At 36.9% G+C, this 22,154-nt stretch overlaps 1 protein-coding gene across 8 annotated transcripts in view; it reads right to left on the reverse strand.

Annotated features, from left to right (window-relative positions):
• The window catches only part of TNNI3K (TNNI3 interacting kinase), a 304,917-nt gene that overhangs the window by 102,282 nt on the left and 180,481 nt on the right, over positions 1 to 22,154 (reverse strand).

A 22,154-nucleotide genomic window follows, 5' to 3' on the forward strand; every position in this document is an offset into this window, starting at 1 on the left:
CATTTGTTTGCCCTAGAGACTAAATTGGCCCCAAAGGGCTAAATCAAATTTTTTTAGTTTTGCTGATTCAAAATAGCTATTTATAAAATGTAATCATGTTTATACTTTATCTAATGTTGAAGGTATAAAGAATTCCTACTTTAGACAAACCCTCTAAACTTGTCAAAAAGACCCATCAGCTGAAGATCAGTTTCTCAGCTCCTTGAGGCTCATTTGCTAACACAATTGTGGTTACAAGGAAAGAGTGAAAAGCATCATGGGCCTATTAGAGTTTGAGCAAGAGAACCAGCTTGCTGGAACCCTAGGCACAAGGACAGTTCAAGACAAGGCCTGAAATGAATGTAGCAAAAGGATTCCCTATGGAAAATGCCATGATCAATACATTCTAGATACAATCTCAGCACAAAGGAGTGTTTTGAGATCTGTGAAATGATGCCAGCTAAACCACTTTTTAAGGTTTTGAGGAGAATAGCATAAAGGTCACCAAAGTCCCCCTTCAACCAAGAATTCAAGTTAGATTAAGAACAGTGTCAGAGTAGATCTTAAATGTTCTCACAACACACACAAAAAGGTAGCCATATGAGGTGGATAGATATGTTAATTAGCCTGATTATGGTAATCATTTCACAAGGTATACATAAGTCACATCACCTTGTACATCATATGTATAACTTTTGTTTGTTAATTACACCTCAATAAGGGCAGAGAAAAGAGTGTCCTTTTTAAGAAGTAAATCAAACCTGAGATAGTCCAAGGAGAGGTTACTCTTCCCCAAAATTAGTAAATTTAGTTGTGGACTATCTTACAGACATGCATATGATAGTCCAAGATTGTCTTTGAATGCTTCTTACCATATGTCTTTGATGCTCATTTCACATTTGGCTTTTAAATGAGTCTTTTCAGTATTAGGAGATTGCCACTGGATTTTTTTAGTGCATATGGGCTATATTATATTTATTTTATAATAAATTACATAATGTTCCTTTATCCTTAATTATTTTGCTTCATGGTCAAAACATGAAAAACACCACTATTTCTTAATCTTGAGTGAGTCCAATATGATATTGAATCACTTTATATAATTGCTTTCCCACCTTGACTTGACCTTTACAAAAAAAGTTACTTTTGAACTTCTTTTGTAATTGCTACCGATTTTGTCTTTGGAGTATAGATAACCTTCTTTTAAATTACAGAAAATCTAAAATACGTTAAAATCATATTTCTTGTAGTAGCGCGGTGTAGAAGTATTCCAGGATGTCAAACAAAACAGAGACCTCCAACATGATGTCTTTAACAACAAATTACTAATGAATATACATGATGAGAACGAGACTGTCCTGTCAGAGAATGCTACAGCACCAGGAGCTCTCTGGAAGTTCAAATGCAACACAAAAAGTGCATCTACACGCTGTACTACTTGATAGAGTCGGTTAAGAAAGGGATTAGCTAGGCCGGGCGCGGTGGCTCAAGCCTGTAATCCCAGCACTTTGGGAGGCCGAGACGGGCGGATCACTAGGTCAGGAGATCGAGACCATCCTGGCGAACACGGTGAAACCCCGTCTCTACTAAAAAATACAAAAAACTAGCCGGGTGAGGCGGCGGGCGCCTGTAGTCCCAGCTACTCGGGAGGCTGAGGCAGGAGAATGGCGTAAACCTGGGGGGCGGAGCTTGCAGTGAGCTGAGATCTGGCCACTGCACTCCAGCCCGGGCGACAGAGCCAGACTCCGTCTCAAAAAAAAACAAAAAAAAAAAAAAAAAAAGAAAGGGATTAGCTTTGAAGTGGGCTTTGAAGAACAGTCAGTTTGTAAGTGTATAAATATGTGCTGAGACTTTATCATGTGCCAGGAAAATTTCTGTATACTGGAAAACAGTGGTGAACAAGACAGGCAAAGACTGAATTTATACGGTAGTGTAAAGGAGATGAGGCTGGAAGAGACAAAGGGGGAAATGAATTCTAGATTGGGGAAAGATCTTGGCAAAGGGCAAGAATTGGGAGTGTGTGTAGTATGCAATAGGAATTATACTAAAAATGTACTTATTAATCAGTGCATGCTAAAAAATAATGAGGGAATATTTGGGTGAAAGTGGTGTTGAACTGCTAGGGAATTTGAAATTAGAGAACAATTCTGGACTTGATGCAGGATGTCAGAAAGCACTAGTACAGGTTTTTATGTATATATTTTAATACTCTGAAATCACAGACTATTTCCGAATAACTTTAGAATGCAGTTACCAAATGACTAAAGTGCGAAGGTAGAGTAGAAAAAAGAAAGCAGTGGAGTGGATTCACCAAAACATCTGAGAGAAGTGTCTATATCTGGGAGCAGTTTAAATATTAGAGGCTAAAAGACAATGACAACAATAACAACAGCAACAAAAACAAAGATAACCTCCAAAATTCTAGCTTGGCCTTCTGACTACAAAGCAATAATATACACAGTGAGAAAGAGCCAGAAAACCTGGCAACTTTTATGAATAGAATAGTGGCTTACTTGGGAGTTTGTGGAACTTGAGTCAGAGTTATGCTTGGGAAGATTAGACGCACCTGATAAACAACTATAACATTTATCATATTGAAGTCACATTCAAAGTGAACTCTTATGTTTAAAAAACAGTAACAAGTCAAATAAAACACAGGATGCAGTGACAGTTTAGGAACACAGGACAATGCGAGTTCATAGCAATAAATGGGTCTAAATGTCAAAAAGGATGCCATGAAAGTGACTTTGCAGAATGAGACTTAGCAAGTGCTAGAATAAAGTGAAAGTTTCTCTTCACTTCAAGATAGTCTTGGATTTGTCCACTCCTTCTCTAACCACTCAGTAATAATGAAAACTAAATTGTAAAACCATCTCTAAGATTCTTTCACTCATTTTTTCCCACTTTGAAGTAAGCTGTGCTTCCTATATGGAGTGAAATTCATGAAGGGGAGCAGGCAGGGTTGAAGCTGAGAGAACCTGTGCCAATCAGTCACAGTGACCTAGCTTCAGTGGGCATCACACCCAGAGTCAAAGCCTCTAGAGTCAGGGAGGTTGAGTGAAGGGTCAGCAATGTCAGGTTTGAGGATACCAGGGAAGGAGAAGAGCTTGGAGCTGAAGCCAGCTAGGACAACAGAGCTGGTGCAATTATTATTAAAGATGAGTTCAAGAGTTTATTACTGAGAGATGTCATGAGCTACAAGTTTGGAGCAGTGTAAAGATTGTGGGAATGTAGAAGCAGTGGCACAGAGGGTGGCAGTGCAGAGAGAAGGGAGTAAATATTGAGTGAGGGTCTCCTGTGAGCAGGCACTGGTGTTTTCAACGTTTTTCCATTCCTCATGGAGCCACTATGGAGATGGTATTAGCATACCTATTTTACAGATGGATAATTGAGGCTAGAGAGGTGAAATCAGTGTCCCTTACCATAGCCGGAAAGAGGTGGAGCCAGGATTCAGTCTCCAAAACTTCCCTGTTTTAGGAGAAGCTGATTCTCATACCAACCATACCCAAAGAAGGAGTCAGGACTGCTGTAATTAGATGTCTGGAAATAAATTCCAGAAATCTTGTTTGGGTGAAGTCAGGCCTACCAGCTAGTGCCCAAAATACCTGTTTTCAATATGTTACTGTAAGGTGATGAGACTGAAATCAATAAGCTAATTAGAAATAAATCTAATATACCTCTGTTCCACTAAGGCAAAGCAGGCAAAGACTAACTTTCCTCCCTTCAAGAGATTGGATACTATGTCATAGGCTCTTTAAAGAAATGTAGGCAAAGGAAGCATAATCACTGCAAACATGGAAAGTGCAATTTGACCTGGGAAGTAAGCCAGGCACATGAAGAGGGTCAACACCAGGGAGACAATCATCAGGATCAGGAGAGAGAAATAGAAGGGTGATGGGAATTCTCAGACTTCTTTTCCTTCAAAAGATCACCCAAGAGGTTTATTTACAGCCATTTGCTCTTCTATAAAATCTTGAGAGAGAAAGACAGTCCTCTGTTATACATGATGCTGCAGAGTATATTCATGAGCATTGTAACATTCGTGGAAACAGCCCCATGAGTCAGATCCTTCTAATTTGAATCTGACAAATCAGAAAATTTTGATTTGATTTGACAGATGAGCAAACCTGTCAGTAGTTAGTTGAGCTAGTGTCTCAGCCCTTACCTTTAAGGTCAAGGAAAATAGTTAACTTATACTATAATATACAAACATGTACACATAAGGTGTGCACATGCATGTGTGCACACACGCACACATACATACACTTGCATCTTAAACTCTCCAGAAGCATCTTTTAGGGTGAAGAGTCACTGAGGAATGCTTTTTAGATAACAGAGAGTTTGGTAAAGACAATTAAAGGAATTTAAGTAGATAAAAGTCAACAAGTCCTTTATGCTTAAGGTAATTTTTAGCATTTCTGCATTTACCATTTTGATTTCATCTAAATAAATGTGATTTCTATACTCCACGCTGTTTGCTCACTTGCAATTTTGTTGTGTGAAGTGAGGCTTAAGCTCAGAAGCAAGTTGTTTAGTTCATAAGCATGCCCAGCTAACCTTGCAGTGTCAGCAGCTCAGAAGGCTTTATTGCTCCTTTTGATCACCCCGCTTTATAGGAGATATGATATGCTAGAAGCGCATTTACTAATCTGGAGATCTGAACAAATCTCTACATTTTACTGTAACTTATCTCCTTTCATCTCTTGCCCCTCAGTCTCCTTGGCTTCTTGCCCCAGATGGTAGGACTTGGGTTGAAGTTCTAGCTCAACCAATTTCTGACTCAGTTTACTGTCTCTGCTGTGAAGGCTAAGTTCTGTGCTGGAAATTGCAGTGTATGCCTTCAGAAAGACAGTGTGGTCTGATTGGGAATGAAATACAAACTAAAAGAACGATTAAGTTACATAATCTAAAATTTAAAGTGGTTTGCATTCTGAGATACCTAGAAAATAATATAGTGAATGTAAGAATTTATTATAAAACGGATCATTAACCAAGTAGAAAAAAATAGTCTTAAGAAATATGAGGAACAGGAGGTACTACATAGAAAGAGGACCTAGAGTCAGAAGACAAATCAATACCTAGTTTTTGCTATTACCAGTACTGTGATTTTGGCCAAATTATAACACTTTAACTTTTTGAGACTCCTTTTCTCATCTTCAAAAATTGTAAGAGGAATGAAGAAAATGAAAAAGAGATAGATGGAATTTGGTAAATTCTGAACTGCTAAATAAGTATTAGTTATTATTAATATACATAATACCTAGCTTACAGCATGTCTGTACAACTTAAGTGCAAACGCACTGTTGTAAACAATAAAGCCGTATACATTAGGTATTAAGTAATGAATCTTGGAAGCAAAGTGTTTTCTGACTCAAAACTCACAATAGAGACAGACTTTACTGTGGAATATTTCAAGTCACTCTTAGCCCTAGAGAGTCTCTTTTCCATCCACTCTTATTGTCTAATTCTCCAAAACTATTTCTGCTTTGATTGAATGACTGTGTTTCACCTAAAGGAATCTTTGTTCCCCTGACTGCACTGATACCACAGTATTTGGATTTGGTTCTAGCTTTGTCTTTTACCATGAAGCAAATGATTTGAGTCAATTGTTTATGTAACAGAAGTGAGTATTTATCTCTTTGAAGTGTCTGTCTTTCACAGATTACTCCACAATAATGTACTCTTAACCTTAACAATGCATGCACTTAGTGGAATACAAAATATAACTGAGGGCAAGATTTACTTCATCCAAATAAGCGATGTGAATAGAATCCATGCTCTGACCTTCAGTTCTTTCTTCCTCAGTAACACAGTTCACGTTCAGAGATGAATAAGGTGTTTGCAATGTAGTGTCTGCATATGTGTGTGTTGTGTTTAAATCTTATAAATGTTTTCTCCAGATTTCTTTTAACCAAAAGTGAATGGAAGTTAAATTCTGTTGGTTCCTTTCTACAAAATAAAATTTTCCCCAACCTCAGAACTGAATTAATTTAATGAAGTCATTATGTAAGGATCATGAGTCTTTTCATTTTAATTGCCTGTATTGAAAATTTACCTAAAGCGCTCAAATGATTCATAATCAGTTGGTTATGCACTGTAGTCCAATACTAATTGTCACTATTAATCAGACTGGCCTGATTATTAGACCATTTTCCAATTCTGATTTTCTTTCAGAGCTGGACTGAAGTTCATGGTGGCCTTAGAAGGATCAAGGTGACTTGCTACTTTCACTCTGCTACCATTAGGAGTTCTTTTAAGTCACTTAAAAATTCATAAATATTAATTCATTTTTTCTGAATTATAGAGCCATGTAATTGCCTATGTCAGTCGTTACTAACAAAACTAGTGTAAGGGCACCATGGCCAACCTCTCAGCGTCCTTATTTGAAGAGATGACAACCCCCAGAAGTGTAGGCTTAATAACACAACTGCAATGCTTCCCAGGCTTCCTATAAGCCACTGTTTTCTGATGTATCCCTGAAGGTGATTAACTCACATGATTAAAGACACATGGCTATCGGCATGCCTGGAAGCATTCCAAGGGTTAAATCAGTGGAAGCAATTAGGCTTCATTTTCAATCTCATCACACTGTGAAAGTCATTAGTTTACAAACACATCTGCCTGACAGGCAATCATTCAAACCTGATGCTGAGGAGTCCTGGTCTTCCGATCTGCTGGCTGCCACAATTTGCCCTTAGAGCTGCGTGATAGCTCAGGACTCTCTTCCTGCCACAGACCTTTCTGGGGAGTCTCACCTTGGTGACCTTCAGAATAGGCAACTACATTTTTCTCTTCTCTTGAGTCTTACTTGAAAACCCCTCATGAACTTTTGGCAGCTGCCACTGCCAAACTCAGTGGGATACCTGAACATAAGACTCCCATACACTGAACTGATTCCAATTTGTTTCAAGGTGCTGACTAGACCCTTGAAATGCAATTCACATCCACTTACTTTGGATCTTTGTACCCTTTCCTAAAAAACTCTTACAAGTCATCTAGATCAGTTCCTTGTAGTCGCAAATATAGTCTCATATGCTTCCTATTTTGGTCTTTTTCTTATCTGATTCTATCTATCTATCTATCTATCTATCTATCTATCTATCTATCTATCTATCTATCAATCATCTAGCTACCTATCTAATCTCTGCTTCTTACATAGCTAGGTAACAATTGTTGATCATCAAGTCATTATCTTCTTGAGGACAACTGCTAGAGGTCCTGGTTTTGAGCCCCAGGATAACAGAGACAGTACCTTTGGGCTCAGGGAGATTAGCTCCTTATTCATGTATGTTATGTGGTAACTGGACTATCAGGAAATACCTGAGGCTGTTACACAATTTGGGCTGCAGATAGAAACATGATAACAATTGTACAGTAACATGAGGAATCACATGCTTTAAGTTCATAGCCAAATAAAGCCTCAGCAGACATTCTGTTTTTACAGAGACAGGGTCTCACTCTGTTGCCCAGGCTGAAGTGCTGGAGTACAGTGGTGTGATCATAGCTCACTGTAACCTCAAACTCCTGGGCTCAAGAAATCCTCCCACCTCAGCCTCCTGAGTAGCAAGGACTACAGGCACACACCACCATGTTTGGCTAATTTTTGAACATTTTGCAGAAATTAGGTCTCAATATGTTACCCAGGCTGGTCTTGAACTCCTGCCCTCAAGCAATCCTCTCGCCTTGACCTCTCAGAGCACTGAGATTACAGGCATGAGCCCCTGCATCAGGCCACTTCACCCTACATTCTTGACACCTCCATGTACCTTGGGGCCTAACATAAACTACTTCAGGATTCCTACCATGTCCAGAAGAATTCTTCTCAAGATAAATGAAGCCTACAGAAGTCTGTTTTTCAGACTTTATCAGGGCACTCCCCTCCTTACCAAAGGCCAGAGAACCTCAAGTGTAGGCTTTCCTATTAATCTCTTTGAAGGCAGTTCTTCACTACAAATACAAATTGTAATTTTATTGTTTTATGATGCCAGAAAACAACCCTAGTTTGACTTCACACAGATTGCCTTGAAATTCCTCGTTCTAAAGAATCCTTGGTTCTTTAGAGGAGGCATGCAGGTGAAGAGCCATGTTGACCGTTCAATAGCTCCCAATACTCATCCAGGAATAGCAATATACAGATCTTAAACATAATCTAGGTTAGAGAAAAGGAATTTACCAAAGCCCCGATCATGACTTCTAAACATGGAAAGCCTAATTTCAGTGAACTCTTGGAAACCATGGAAACTGAAAACTCCAATAAATGCAAAGGATTGTAGAACCTTGATTTTTCCTAAAACAAACTTCAACCTGTCAGTAGAAGTATATTTGAAGGCTTACCTCTAAAGCTAGTGGATTTGTCCCATTGCCAGTGGGATTGAAGAGGTGGATTATAAGATTTGTATTGTGGTTAAACCCATTTATTGAGGGTATTGTGAAAAAAAACTCATACTCTTCACTTACTATTTGCTCAACACCATAAAAAGCAAGTGGAAGAATGATAATGACCGAATAAATCTAACCACATACATGCATGATATTGATTCTGAGGTTTCTATGAGCAAGTGCTCTAGAATAAACAAGCAAATATAATTTTCATTTCTGTGTATGGTTACAGTCATTTCTTATTCATTTTAACGTGGTATAATCTTATGAAGAATCTTAGGTATGCAAACTGCAAAATGTAACATTTTTGAATGCTGAAGTGACAATCAAGGTAACAACACAGGAAATGACAGCTATGAATTCATTACATATAATTTGTTTTCTTTTTAATTTAAAATTGAGAAAGGGAGGAAGGATATTGGAACAAAATTGGTAATTTTTCTTCATACAGACTAACATTTCTCTAGTGCATTGGTACTGTGGATGAGCAGAGGTTTCTGAATTTCAACAATTGGTTGTGAAACTTGGATTTGGTGGTCACAGGTGAACAGTGTGGGAGATTTTTTCCCATAAAGCATATAGTCAAAACTTTAGAGGACAAAGAAGATGGCAAAAGATATGTGACATTTAAGTATGAAAAGGTAATAATTAGCTAGCCTGATTACTGAAATAAAGTCATCAAGCCAAAAAAGAGTAAAGAAGTTTCCAACTTTTGCTCTTTAAGTATTACCTAAATACTGCTTCCTAGCCACCTTTCTGAATATTCAGTTTTGAATATACTAAAAATTACAAAGTCACTATGCAATCCCTACTCTGTACATAAGCCCTGAAATGCACTGGACATTTGCATGTGATGAGCAAACACAATTCTTCCAAACCAAAGGACAGGCAGGAAAACAATATGAAAGTCTACATAGCATAAATGTAGCAGACAGAAAAAAAGGAGATACAGCAAGCAATATTTTAGAATTGAAAGGAAAAGATCATTAAATGATCCCTTATTCTATGAAGGAAGAATGTGAAGAGATGTTTTTCCCCCCAAGGCCACCCAATCAATCATTTGACTAATAACTATTCTTTTTCCTATATTACTTAGTCTTTTTTACCTGAACTGAGGATCTAAGCATGTCTCCAGCCTATGTGAAGTGTGGAGATACAGATGATAAAGGCACTAACTACAGGATATCCATTTGTACAAAAGTGTCACTGGATTCTTTTCACTCACATTTAAGAAACCAGATCCAAGACTAACTCTTTGGCAATGTGCCAGGGACCTTCTGAGCACCTATTCAACAACCAGACATAAAAGGTCTGTTAATACTCTCCATCTCTGCGTGTTAAAATTCAATCCTAGACACTAGTGGGGAAGTGAGGGAAACAAAACAAGGCCAGGGAGAGGAGAGGTTAAAGGACAAATTATGTGAAAGATGAGTAAGAGAAAAAAAAAGATGCCATTGACATTTTGTGTGCCAAGTTTCCTGTTAGAAGACCCTGGCGTAGGGGTATCATGTGTCAAGCAGAGGAGGGCTGAGCTTAAAAATAACAGCTGTGAGGAGAGCTGGGTTTTATCAACAAACGTTTTCTGTATTAAGAAGAGAAGCCTCAGACTTGGGCAACTCCAATAGAGCAGGCGAGACAGCTCTATCTCTGACGAGCAGAGGCTTTGCTCCTGCAGAGCTTGACCTCTAAGGAGTCTTTTCTTCTAACCTCTCAGAAGGAGCCACAAACGAGTGTTTTTAAAAGTATGACTTCAGGGGAATGTGTTTGCAGTTCCTTGCAAAGCAGGGATTTGTTGGTAACTCAAGAAAGGAAACTGCTTTTACCTACTGGACTAATCTGAAACTATAGCTTTTACTATGGTATCTCCATCTCCCCTTAGCGAACACAGGGAAACTAAATGCCCATGTGTCTGCAAAAGGGCAGGTTAAAAATGTATTTAGTCCCATATGCCTTCCATCAAGGATACTTTGAAAATTCACAAGAAATGAACATATCTATTTTTTTTAAACTCACTGAACCATTCAGCGTCTCTTCAGTTGCTGAGAAGAGAAGCTGTTTATTTTTTTCAAGACACCAGATAGTCTATCCCTGTGAGCTAGAAGTATTAGTCACAGAAATGTAAGTTATCAACCATGACGGTTTAGGGCTATTTTAGCTCTAACCCTTCGTCAATGCTATGTGACTGTCCCCAGAATACCCTCTAGCTCCTTCTTGCTTCTCTCCTTCCCTTTGTTCATGGTGTCTCCTCCAAGTTTGAATTTACTTCCAACTTTTTTTCTAGATAAATATCCCCATATCGCAGGACCCTGCTGGATGATTTCTTCTCATCCCGGCTTTCATAGCATTTGTTTCCAATAAGGTTATAAGCTCTACCAAAGCAAGAACCATGCCAGAGAGTTATTGGTAACCAACGAATTCATACTGAATTAAAATGTATTCCTGACACTGCAGGAGTAAAGGGCAAGAAAGAATGAGAAGAATGGGAGAATTTTATGGGGTGGTTATATTTAGCAGCAACTTTCCCTAGAATTGAATTCTTTAGTTATCAGACCAAATTGTTGTTTCGTATTTTTTATAAATATCCTATTTGTGACTTAATTTTCCCCTTTTAGTGTTACTCCAGGAAAATTCTTATCTATAGGTTTTCTATAAATTCAACATTTACTCAATAAATATTTATGAAATATTTATCTGACTTTTACTACATTGCTGGATATTGTGCAGGACACAGCTTTCCAACAAGCTCACCTTTCCAGTAAAGATGAGAAAATGAGCTGAATAAACACTTCACTTTATCCCTCTAATCATTGACTGCCATGCCGAAGCCAGGCCTCTCTGTCTGAAGTTCTACTCACACCAATGACTCCTGCCTCATGACCTTCCTGACCAACGTGTTCCTCGTCCTTATTTTAAAACAAACTTGTCTTGCCTGTTGTTTGAATCCTTGCCCAAATATTCTAGCCTGCACCAATTGAGACTAAATGCTTTTAACTATTTTCAGTTCCATACATATGGCACTTAGTATATGTTCTCTCTTCTTACTACCTTTTTTCTCTTTACACATATCTCATATTTCTCCAGGTAGATTAAAACTATTCTTAAGCCACTTTGTATAATTTGTCCCTATCTGAGCAAACTATAGCAGCTCAAGAAACACTATGGTTGTGAAAAATCAATATAGTTACTGATATAACATCTTGACTCTTAAAAGTAACCTTCTGAGAAACATTCTATGTCTCTCTCTCTCTCTCTTTTTTTTTTTTTTTTGAGATGGACTCTCACTCTGTCATCCAGGTTGGAGTGCAGTGGCAAGATCTCTCAACTCATTGCAGCCTCCGCCTCCTGGGTTCAAGTGATTCTCTTGCCTCAGCCTCTTAAGAAGTGGGGATTTCAGGTGCCTGCCACCATGTCTGGCTAATTTTTATATTTTTATTAGAGATTGGGTTTCACCTGTTGGCCAGGCTGGTCTCAAACTCCTGACCTCAAGTGGTCTGGCCACCTTGGCCTCCCAAAGTGCTGGGATAACAGGTGCAAGCCTCTGTGCCCAGCCTCTATTTCTCTCTTCTTTATAATCAATACTCTTAAAGGGTTTACTGCTTCTACATCTTCACTGACCATCCCCTCTTCAATCCACTACAGTCTCATTTTGTCTTTACCACTCCAATAAACCTTTCCAGTGTAAACTATTGTGTGGTTAAAATCCAGTGGAATCTTTTAGGCTTTGTATTACACCACATAATGCCTTTGAGCCCTCCTTCTTCTCAACCAAAACTTGTTTCTTTTCTCTTAGTGCAGGATATCACCATGAATTTAGTTACCCAGTTATAAACTGGGGGCCATCCTTGATTCCAAGCTCTTCCTCAGCCCCCTCATAAAATGTCACCATGTCCTAACAATTCTATTTTCAAATCTATTCTAATGTGTCCATTATGCTTTTTAGGTATTACTCAATTCAATAGTGTACACTTATCTCCACTTGACAAATCAATAATCTAAGACTTTGTCTTCTAATATCTTATTTGTAGAACTACAGGAGCTCTCCTTTCAATGGTAAGCATGATGTTAGGCATTAAGTAATTATAATGATAAGTATTACTCTGTGCTGGGCATAGTTGTAAGCAACATATGTTAACCAGTTTAATGTTCACACAACCCAATGAGATATATAATTATTATGCAATTTTAAATATGAAGAAGGAGGAGATAAGCTGAAGTGTGAAAGGATGAATGACTCTGATAGTGTTTAGAAAATCTAATGAGAATGTGTAAGGAGAAATGTGATGTGTGACTAAACAGTTAAACCATATGAAGAAATGTAATCAAAGAAAGGTTAAGCAACTGCAGTATGGTAACACAGCGAGGTACTTTGAATTCCTCATCTCATTTAGTCTCCACAGTATCCTTATATGGAAATATTAATATTTCATCTTTACTACTGAGGTATAAGGTCACACATTTGATAAAGTGTCAGAATTATGATTAGAATCCACATTTTGCTGGTTTCTAAATTCATTTACTTTCCTCCACATATGCTTTGACAGGTCACACAGAATGATTTAAGTAAAGTTAAATTAGAAAGTATGGCCTAGATTTCTAATTTGTTGAATTAATTTGGGAACATCTGTTTTGAATATTGTTTTTAGTGGAAGTAAGGAGAATGAGTGTTAGAAGAGTGCAGTCTATAAGCTACCGAAAGTATGTGCAACAAAGGGCACAAAAATGATGATTAAGGAAAAGTCTGGAACATGGAGAGACAAAAGAAAGAGGGGCCACATGAAGGGGAGAGGTGAGGTGTGTGCGTGTGGGAGGGCTGGGAGGGGAAGCGGTGGCGGAAGCAGCCTGTGGCATCTGAAGGAGGAGATAAGCTGAAGCATGAAAGGATGAATTACCCTGATAGTGTTTAGAAAATCTAATGAGAATGTGTTAATAGAAAATGTGATGTGTGACTAAACAGTTCAACCCTATGCATATTTCATGATGATGTCTTTATGTGATCAGGTTACTCATGAATCCACCAACTGAAACAAAGCCGAAAGTTACCAGTGATTTTATCCAAGTTTACCAAAAGCTGCTGAGACTTTGTATGCATCGTGGAAGTGACACATGATTAGTATTCTAAAGATGTCTACGGGCTATCCAGCACGTTGCTGATACTTTGTATTCTGTACTTTACCCCTGCTGCAGAACATTTCGTTCTTAAAGAATTTAGTGTGTGTGTGTGTGTGTGTGTGTATGTGTGTGTGTTTGTCTTGATTTATGTATAGCTGTTCTATTTAACTCCATGGTAATGGAAACAAGAATCTTATAAAGATTACCCACATACCCTGTATAGTCAAGAAAACAAATGCAAACATTAATTTCAGTGGCTGGTCTCCAGCAGATGATGAGTTGAAGTGGCCCTAAACTCAGGCACTTGAAGTTTGGTTAAAGAGCTCTTGTGGAATGTGGAAAGAGTAAGGGACTGTGAAGTGGAGACTTGGGTTCAAATATCAGCTCTGCCATTTAGTTCACTGAGTGATCCAGGAGAAGAAATTAATCGACTGAGCTTCACATTTCTCTTCTTTAGCAATGTGAGATTTTTAATAAAGAAGAAATGAAATAATACTTGTGGAAAAAATCATCTATCTTAAATCTGACATATAGTGTTTTCTCAATAAAGAAATAAATAATGGAAATCAAATACCTGCATTGGAGAATTAATTGGTTGCTTTCTAATAGGATAGAAATAAAAAATCAAATGAGATATTCCTCACAGAGTGATAAAAAATATACATATACCTTCACTTTATTTTAGGTAAAGGGGATGTGTGAACAATCTTAAATAGTGAGCAAAAGAATACATAACCTTAGGTAGAAATCACCTTAAGATATTAACTCTTATAGAAGGTATTAGCACATTATGACTCTAAAGGCTGTGAGTGAGTACATATTTATCACCCCAATTTAAAATGCCCTTTATTATGAGGAGCAGGTTTCTGAAAAGAAGCAATTGTGCTGAAAAAATTAAAATAAATTAATAATAATAATAAAAGCAATCCAGGGCTCTTCTTTCCTCCTTAACTTGCATGTGACTCTTGGTTTTTCAAATTTTAACCAACTTGGAAAAATGTTTTCAGAAGGTTGAAAACCTGGGAGTTTGGTGACCAGGATGCCATTCCATGTTAAGAGTGCTGAGGGTGGTATGCTACACAGTGGGCCTAAGAAGGTCCAGCACATCCCCTTCCTCAATGACCCGGAATGGCTTATGTCTTTACCCTTGCCAGGTATTCAGGTGATGTCAGTCCTCTTATCCTAAGCAATCAAGCTAAGCCACTCATCCTTGTGAAGTCTCTACCATTTTCCCATTTTACAATCATCTTTCTTTCCGATTTAAATTCTTACAGCACTTAATTCATACTATAGTGTAGAAAGAACAGTGAATTTAGAGAAAAAAGATTTAGACTTTACCACAGCTCTGCCAATAAATAGCTTTTCTTTTTAATAAATTACCTCAAATTGCTTATCTCTAAATATGTTACCTCAATTTCTCTTATCTCTAAGTGCTATCTTGCCAGGTTATTGTAAGGATTAAGCAATAAGTCTATAAGACCTTAGTAATTTGCAAAGCACTACATAAATGTAATCATTCATCATTTATGTGTACTTCTGAACCCCCACTTGGCTGTAAGCACCTTTAAAACATGAATCATCCTTTTTGTTCTTTAAATCTTTGCGATTAGAAGTCTGTAAGGTTTTGATTTTGATTTTTACACACTGGACGTTCAGTAAACGTTATTCATGCTGGCAGTGTTCTGGGGCTTGTCAAATATCAGGAAGAGCCTTTAGACTTCACAGAGACTCAAGATAATTCCAGTAATTGCTCTTCCACCTAAAAGCAGATAAGTGACTGATGCTGACTATGGATAGAGAAAAGATATTTTTAAACCCACTTATGCCTAGTGTTCCATTATTGGAACGCTAAGCATGTGGGAGTTATTTATATCATACTGCTCAAGATCATCGCCAAGGTTTCATTTTTCACTCATGCAAAAATTCAAAAAATTGCAACCTCCAGCATAAATGGGTTAAGATAAGAAAAAGAACAAAACTAATTAAAATTCCTGACAATATAGATAAGAATTAGCCATTTTTTTTTCCATCTAAGGTGGCATGTAAATTTGAAATCATTTTCAAAGATTGATAAAAGTCACATTCCAAACTTGAAAGAGTTACCATGTGATAATGTTCTCTGACACTTATAGCTATTGCTAAAACTGGCATCTGCGGAACATTGCATCTTAATGTCAACGTTGCCTTGTTATGGCTTGAGTGGAAGCACTGCAGTTTGAATGCAGCTGCTTTATGACATGATAAAGAATTCTGAAGGCTGTGATGCTGCTTGCAGTGTTCTCTCCTGATAAAGTAAAAGTGTAGGAGATGTATGTTGGTATTTAATAATTTTGAAAGCTTTGAGAAAGCTGTGAGAGCTTGGCAAAACATAGCTGGCCAGAAAACCTCTTTGAAGTATTTCTCAAGCCCTGTTCTTATCCTCAAAGGCAAAGTGAAATTCAAGGAAGACACTGCATGGGAGCAAATCCAAGTAACTTCCTCTGGCAGTCTTTCCAGAATCCTACATTGTTCTTTTCTTCCTTTTCTTTGAACAAATAGATGCATAGAATGAATTATGTGAATTCTAAAATGTTCAATTTCAAACAGCAGTTTTAAAATATATTAATTTAAACATAGCAAATGATTTATTTGCAGTTTTACTCTTCCAAAAATAGTAGAACTTCTACTTAATTTTTGGCTTTTACTACAAAGATTTATACCTCTCTTGTAGTTGCAAATGCATAAAAAATGCATCCAAATCTATTTACTCATTCATTTCATACCTATATATTAAGGAATCAAAGTGCATGTCTCCCCTAAATTATTTTGTCTTTTCTCTTTTCACTCTAACACCCATGGCATTTGAATGTATTCACTCCTCGGATCCTTATTATTTTCTTCTTTGATGTATAGCCATTTATGTTGTATCATACCTTCTTAATACATTATGAAATCTGTGAATACAATATATATGTATCTTAATCATTTCTATACTTAGCATGACTCCTGGAACATCATAGTCACCCCAGAGATGTGTATTTAATGCATAAATGAAAGCATATTTAGCTTTTTTCAGCAACTTTCATTTGTTATGCTACTTTGGTAATATCCTGTGTAGGTTATCCAAATTTTCTGCCTGAGAGCAGAGAACTAGATGGAAACTTTTGCCTGAAAAATAATGGATTATATCATTTCATATATATGCAGAATATCTAGTTTGTAGACACAGGCTATTGGGTACCCTCAAGCTTCCTTTTGAAGCACCAAAGAAAAACAAAACACATACACAATGTACACACATCAAAAACACACATATACACAAATTCACAATAACGTTATGATAGACACTCAATACACAATAGCACAAATCAGTGATTGGCTGATCTTTCAAAGAAAACACCCCTAATTGTAGCATGAATAGTGTAGTAAGTTGAATGGTGGCCTCAAAAGATAAGACCACCTCCTAATCCCCAGACTCTGTGAATATTATCTTATTTGGAGAAAAGGTTTTAACAGATAATTAAATAATTAAGTTTTTTGAGATGAGATCATCTTGTATTATCGAGATGGGTCCTAAATCCAATGACAAGTGTTCTTGAAAAGAAGAAGACACAGACATACAGAGGAAAAGGTGATGCGAAGAAGGAGGCAGAGATTGGAGTGATGTGACCAAGAACTACCAGAAACAAGAGGGGCAAGGAACAGAATTTTCCCTAGAGCCTCTAGACAGAGAACCACCCTGCTGACACCTTAACTTTGAATCTGCCCTCCAGGACTGTGAAAGAACAGATTCCTGTTGTTTTAAGCCACCAAGTTTTGATAATTTGTTACGGAAGCCACAGGAAACTAATATAGATGGACTGGTTAAAAAATAATTCTTTGTTAATTTAAACCCGGAACTTTAAAACAGCAACAGCAGAAACAAAAAGGAACTATGAGAAAGCATCTAAATGCCTCTTTGTGATTATTACCCACCTGCTAAGTAGGAGCAATCAGCCACACCTAAGCATATCCTAGCGAATTATAAAATATTGCAATGACTGAAGGTATCCTATAAACATCTAAGAAAGAAACTGACTTAAATAAAAGGGAGTTTATGATGATTTTTATGTGTGTGTGTGTGTGTGTGTGTGTGTGTGTGTGTGTGTGTGTGTGTGTGTTTTCCTCTTAAGCATCTAGAAGAATGGGCTAGGGAGAATTTTGTTTAGGAGGTTAAGATGGAAATCGTGTTGTTAGTTTGGACAGAATATCAGTGTAAGATTAGGTTGAGCTGTAAATGCCAACAATTTTCCTTAAATTTTTAGCCAATTAGAAATGCTCTTTGCTATGTAAAATTGACTATTTTATAATATTTAACATTCAAATAAAGATAGATAATTCACATTGGACTATAATAAAATTCTTTTGAAAATGCTTTTGAAATCTCATATCACCTCAAATTAGTTTTTGAAGATGAAAATTACTAGAGAATTATAAAATAAATTATCACAAAAGAAAAAACGCATCAGAATGAGCTGTCTAAATAAATTGAAGACACCAAATAACAACTTCTTCAACTAAATAAGAGTTTATTTCTCTTTTATGTTTCAGAGTCCTAAAGGCTGGATTCTATGGCTGATGCCTTTATGATGTAACTTCATTCGTTAGGAACTGTGACGCCTTCTTTCTTGCTCCTCTGCCCTTTCTGATGCATTGCCTCATGTTCAAAAGATGGCTGCTTGAGCTCTAGCAATCACATACACAGTTCAGGAAGCCCTGAAGGAGAGGGTGAAAAGGAGAGACCTCCTACCTTTTAGGAAGACTTCCCACAGTCCCATATAACATGCTTACTTGTATTCCCATTGCTTGAATATAAAAGTCAGATGATGTTTTAATTGAAATAAAATTTAGGCTGAATGCAATGTGCCTCAAATAAAATCAGGGATTTGTTACTGAAGAGAATAGACATTGAAGTTAGAAATAGATGTCTCGTCAATACACATGTTGAGCTTCATATATCTCTTTTTTTTTGTAATTTTTAAATTTTTATTTTTTAGCAGCCACATTTTACTTAAAAACTTTCAAATCTTAAAAAGAATAATGCAATTAATACAAGTTATTCTCCTCCTAAATGTATCAATTATTAATATTTTGAGATATTTGCTTCCTTCCTTTCTCTTCTCTCTCTTTCATCTCTCTCTCTGTTTTTCTGACACACACACACACACACACACTTTTCTCCTAAACTACTTGGACATCATAGCATGTAACCCTGTTAGTTCAGACCCTCTGTGAAGTAGATGCCAGTATAAGATTGGGCTTACAAGAGATGTATTGTGTGAGCTGCAAGAAATAAATGGTTGGGGCAGCAGAAGAAGACTCAGAGATACTTGAGACTCCTGTGAAGAACAGGGAGAAGAAGAGGAGATTGGGGAGAAACATTTCAGAATGCAGCACATTTCCAAGTAAGTTTTGGCCAGGCCAATGGGAAGTCTTGAGCCAAAGTCATCTGTTAATGGGGTCCCACTTCTTCAGGGCATGGGCCTGCATTAGTCCACCCACTGTGCACAGCCACTGACTGGAAGCAGCATGAAGGGTACCTTGGCTTGATCAGGGAGGTACTTGACATATAGCCACCAGGGTAATCAATTTTGCTCTTATCTACAGGAGATCTGAGCAGTACATTTTCATAGTTGCTACAACACCTAATACTTCATCACATATAACCTAAGAACAAGTGTATTTCCCTGAATAATCAAAATGCTGTTATTATGCCCCTGAAATTTCAATTTTTAAAAGATATCTCTGTTAATATGTTACATAACCTTATGTAACCTTATGTAACATATTACATAACCTTATGTAACATATTAACAGAGATATATGTAACATATTAACAGAGATATCTTTCAAGCATTCGAGTGGAGATGACCCAGAGATAGCCATAGGATTCTGGAGTTCAGGTGAGAGTAAGAGCTGGAGACATCCTAGTCAAGTCTTTGTCTATCTTAAAACAATGGGAGGAAATCATCAGATATTCAAAGGCTAAAAATATACACACATCATGGAGTCTTCCACGAAGACATATTTTGGAAGAAATAAATAGAAAATAAAAGGACAGAAATGAAGAAAACATAGTATAAAAGAATTTCTTAGCACATTACTACCAGTCAGACCTTTTTCTAAATGATTGTGGTAAATATGACAAAATTAAATCGTACGGGGAAAAATTATTCTTGAAAAAGAAGATATTTAATGTAAGAATAAGAAAAAAATCAATTAAAATTCATGTATCCAATTTCAATTACACTAGAAAATATTGAGTAGAAGAGGAAGAAGAAACAGAAGCATATTAATTTTGTTGCTTTTTATCAGAGGAATGCAAAGCTATAATTTGGTTCTTGGATTTGACTATATAAGCCACCTTCCCACTGTCACACCTACTAGTGTAAAGCCTCTACCTTTTGGAAGAATCTACTCCAGTAACTTCTAAGCACCCTAAACTATGTCACACATGCTAACCAAGAATTCTTTTCAGTTGCTCTGAGCTAGTTCCACAGCTCCTTCTTCAGCTCAGCTTATTACTCTCCATCATTAGTGTAGACCTTCAAAGGCACCACACTAAGGTCCCTTTTGGTACAGCCTACAATGACATAAAAGGTTATTATCACCCAACGTTGCTACCAATCCTTCACTTGAAAATTTGACTCTGCTTTTTACATTCCTCACGTCTTTGAATTTTAGTGCTATGCTATGCTTCATGCTAAAGCAAGAAGAGCTCCTTTTCCCCAGTGAGCTCCCTTTCCCCAGTCATGTGCTACATTTGGACGCTTGAGAACTAGAGATACTCTGGTGAAAAGGGTAAATGTGACTCCCACTTACAACACCTTCCTCCAAAGATCTCAGCATCGAAACTTTGAGGTGGAACCTGGGATCAATCTTAGACTGGGCCATCCTAGAAGACCTCCTCTTCCCACACTGACGATTCTTTCTATTCTTTGTGTCCACAAAACTCCTCATGACAACTGTCTAAAGCATATTCCCTTCTGGAACACAAACCAGAATGTCTGCATACCAGCAGTAGCTGTAGATTGGCAAAAAGCGAGGACTCTTGTCTCACTCATATTAAGTACATAAAGTAGGTTTAACAATGATTTATAAAAATATAAAGATGAACATAATTTAAAACCAAGAATGGGATATATATTGTTCAAATCACTGGGAAAAGGAAAACAAAGAAAATTTAGCCTATATAGGAAAGACATAGAAAGGAAAATATCAAAAATGTATAAATATATAAAGATCACTAAAGTAGAAAGAGTATAAAAATCAGAAATTAATAAAATTTAATAACAGTTATAGTAATGAATGTGATTCTATTAAAGGCCAATATTAAAAGACAAAGATTTTTACAGAAAGATTTTTCAAAAAGTAAGAAAGATTTACCAAATAAACATAATAGGTGAAAACAATGAAAGCAGGAATAATAAATGTTAGAAAAATAGACATTTTTTCAAGCCATAGTTGTAGCAGTGCATAAAATATATATATCTCTATACTGAGAGTATTTACATATAGTATGACAAGACAATGAACATTTATAGATGTAAGCTATGTGTAGAAAAATACAACACAGTAGAAGAAAACCAGGAAAAGCTGCAAGGGTGTGGGTGACTGTTTGACCTACAATGGTCAGGGAAGGACTCACTAATAGGATAATATTTGAGTGCGGAAGGAAATGAGAAGGACAGTCATATGGAGTGGGGGAAGCCAGTTTCAACTTGAGGGAGCAGCAAGTGCAAAGGCCTAAAATTGGGCATGCTTAGAGTGTTTGGGAACAAAACAGACGCCCCCTTGTGGCTGTAATAGAGTAAACCAGAAAGAGAAGGAATTTGACAAGAGTTTTCACAGAGACCAGATTAGGGCCTTGTAGACAATTGCATTTGACTTTTATTGCAAATGATTCAGAAAGCCTTTAGAAGGTTTTGAGTGTAGGAGTAACATAATCTGACTTTTATTTTTGTAATGACTTTTGTTACTTTTTTGAGGTTAGGACAAAGGGTTGGGAGGAGCAAGAACAGAAACAGCGAGATGAATCAGGAATTTACTATGATAGTCCACGTGAGTGATAAGAGTGATTTGGATCAAGATGGCAGTGGTGGTGATAGTCAGAAATAGTCTAATTCTGCGCACACATTCAAGAGAGTTAACAGAATTTCCTGAATGGGTAGATGTCTTTTGTACCTATTGATTTGCTTGTTTTTCTTATAAGCTTTCAAGTTCAATGATGACAGAATAGATACGTTTTTCAGCTTAGATCCTTTGTACCAACATAGCATTTGCCCTAAAACAAGCAATCAACATTTTTAAACTAAGTTCAATTTATATATGCTAATATACAGGTACATCAACATGGGCATTGCTGAATAGCAAGAGAAGCAGAACAATGTGAAAGGCATCAACACTACTCAAAAATTTTCCATCCATTGCTTGACACAAGTTTATGAGCAGAATCACAATCCCAAGTATAACTGGATGGAATAAAGGCTAAAATTAGCATGCCAGATAAATGGTCCTATGTTTCTTTTATTGTTATAATTTCTTCATATGAAACTCCATGCATATTTTATTCTTTAAAATGAAACACGACTAGACTCTTACATCATAATGTCAAGATATAAATTTTAGAGAAAACATAGAATGATTTGTTATTAATCAAAATTGTAAAA

This window comes from Macaca mulatta, chromosome 1 (assembly GCF_049350105.2).
Source record: "Macaca mulatta isolate MMU2019108-1 chromosome 1, T2T-MMU8v2.0, whole genome shotgun sequence".
Lineage (NCBI taxonomy): Eukaryota > Metazoa > Chordata > Mammalia > Primates > Cercopithecidae > Macaca > Macaca mulatta.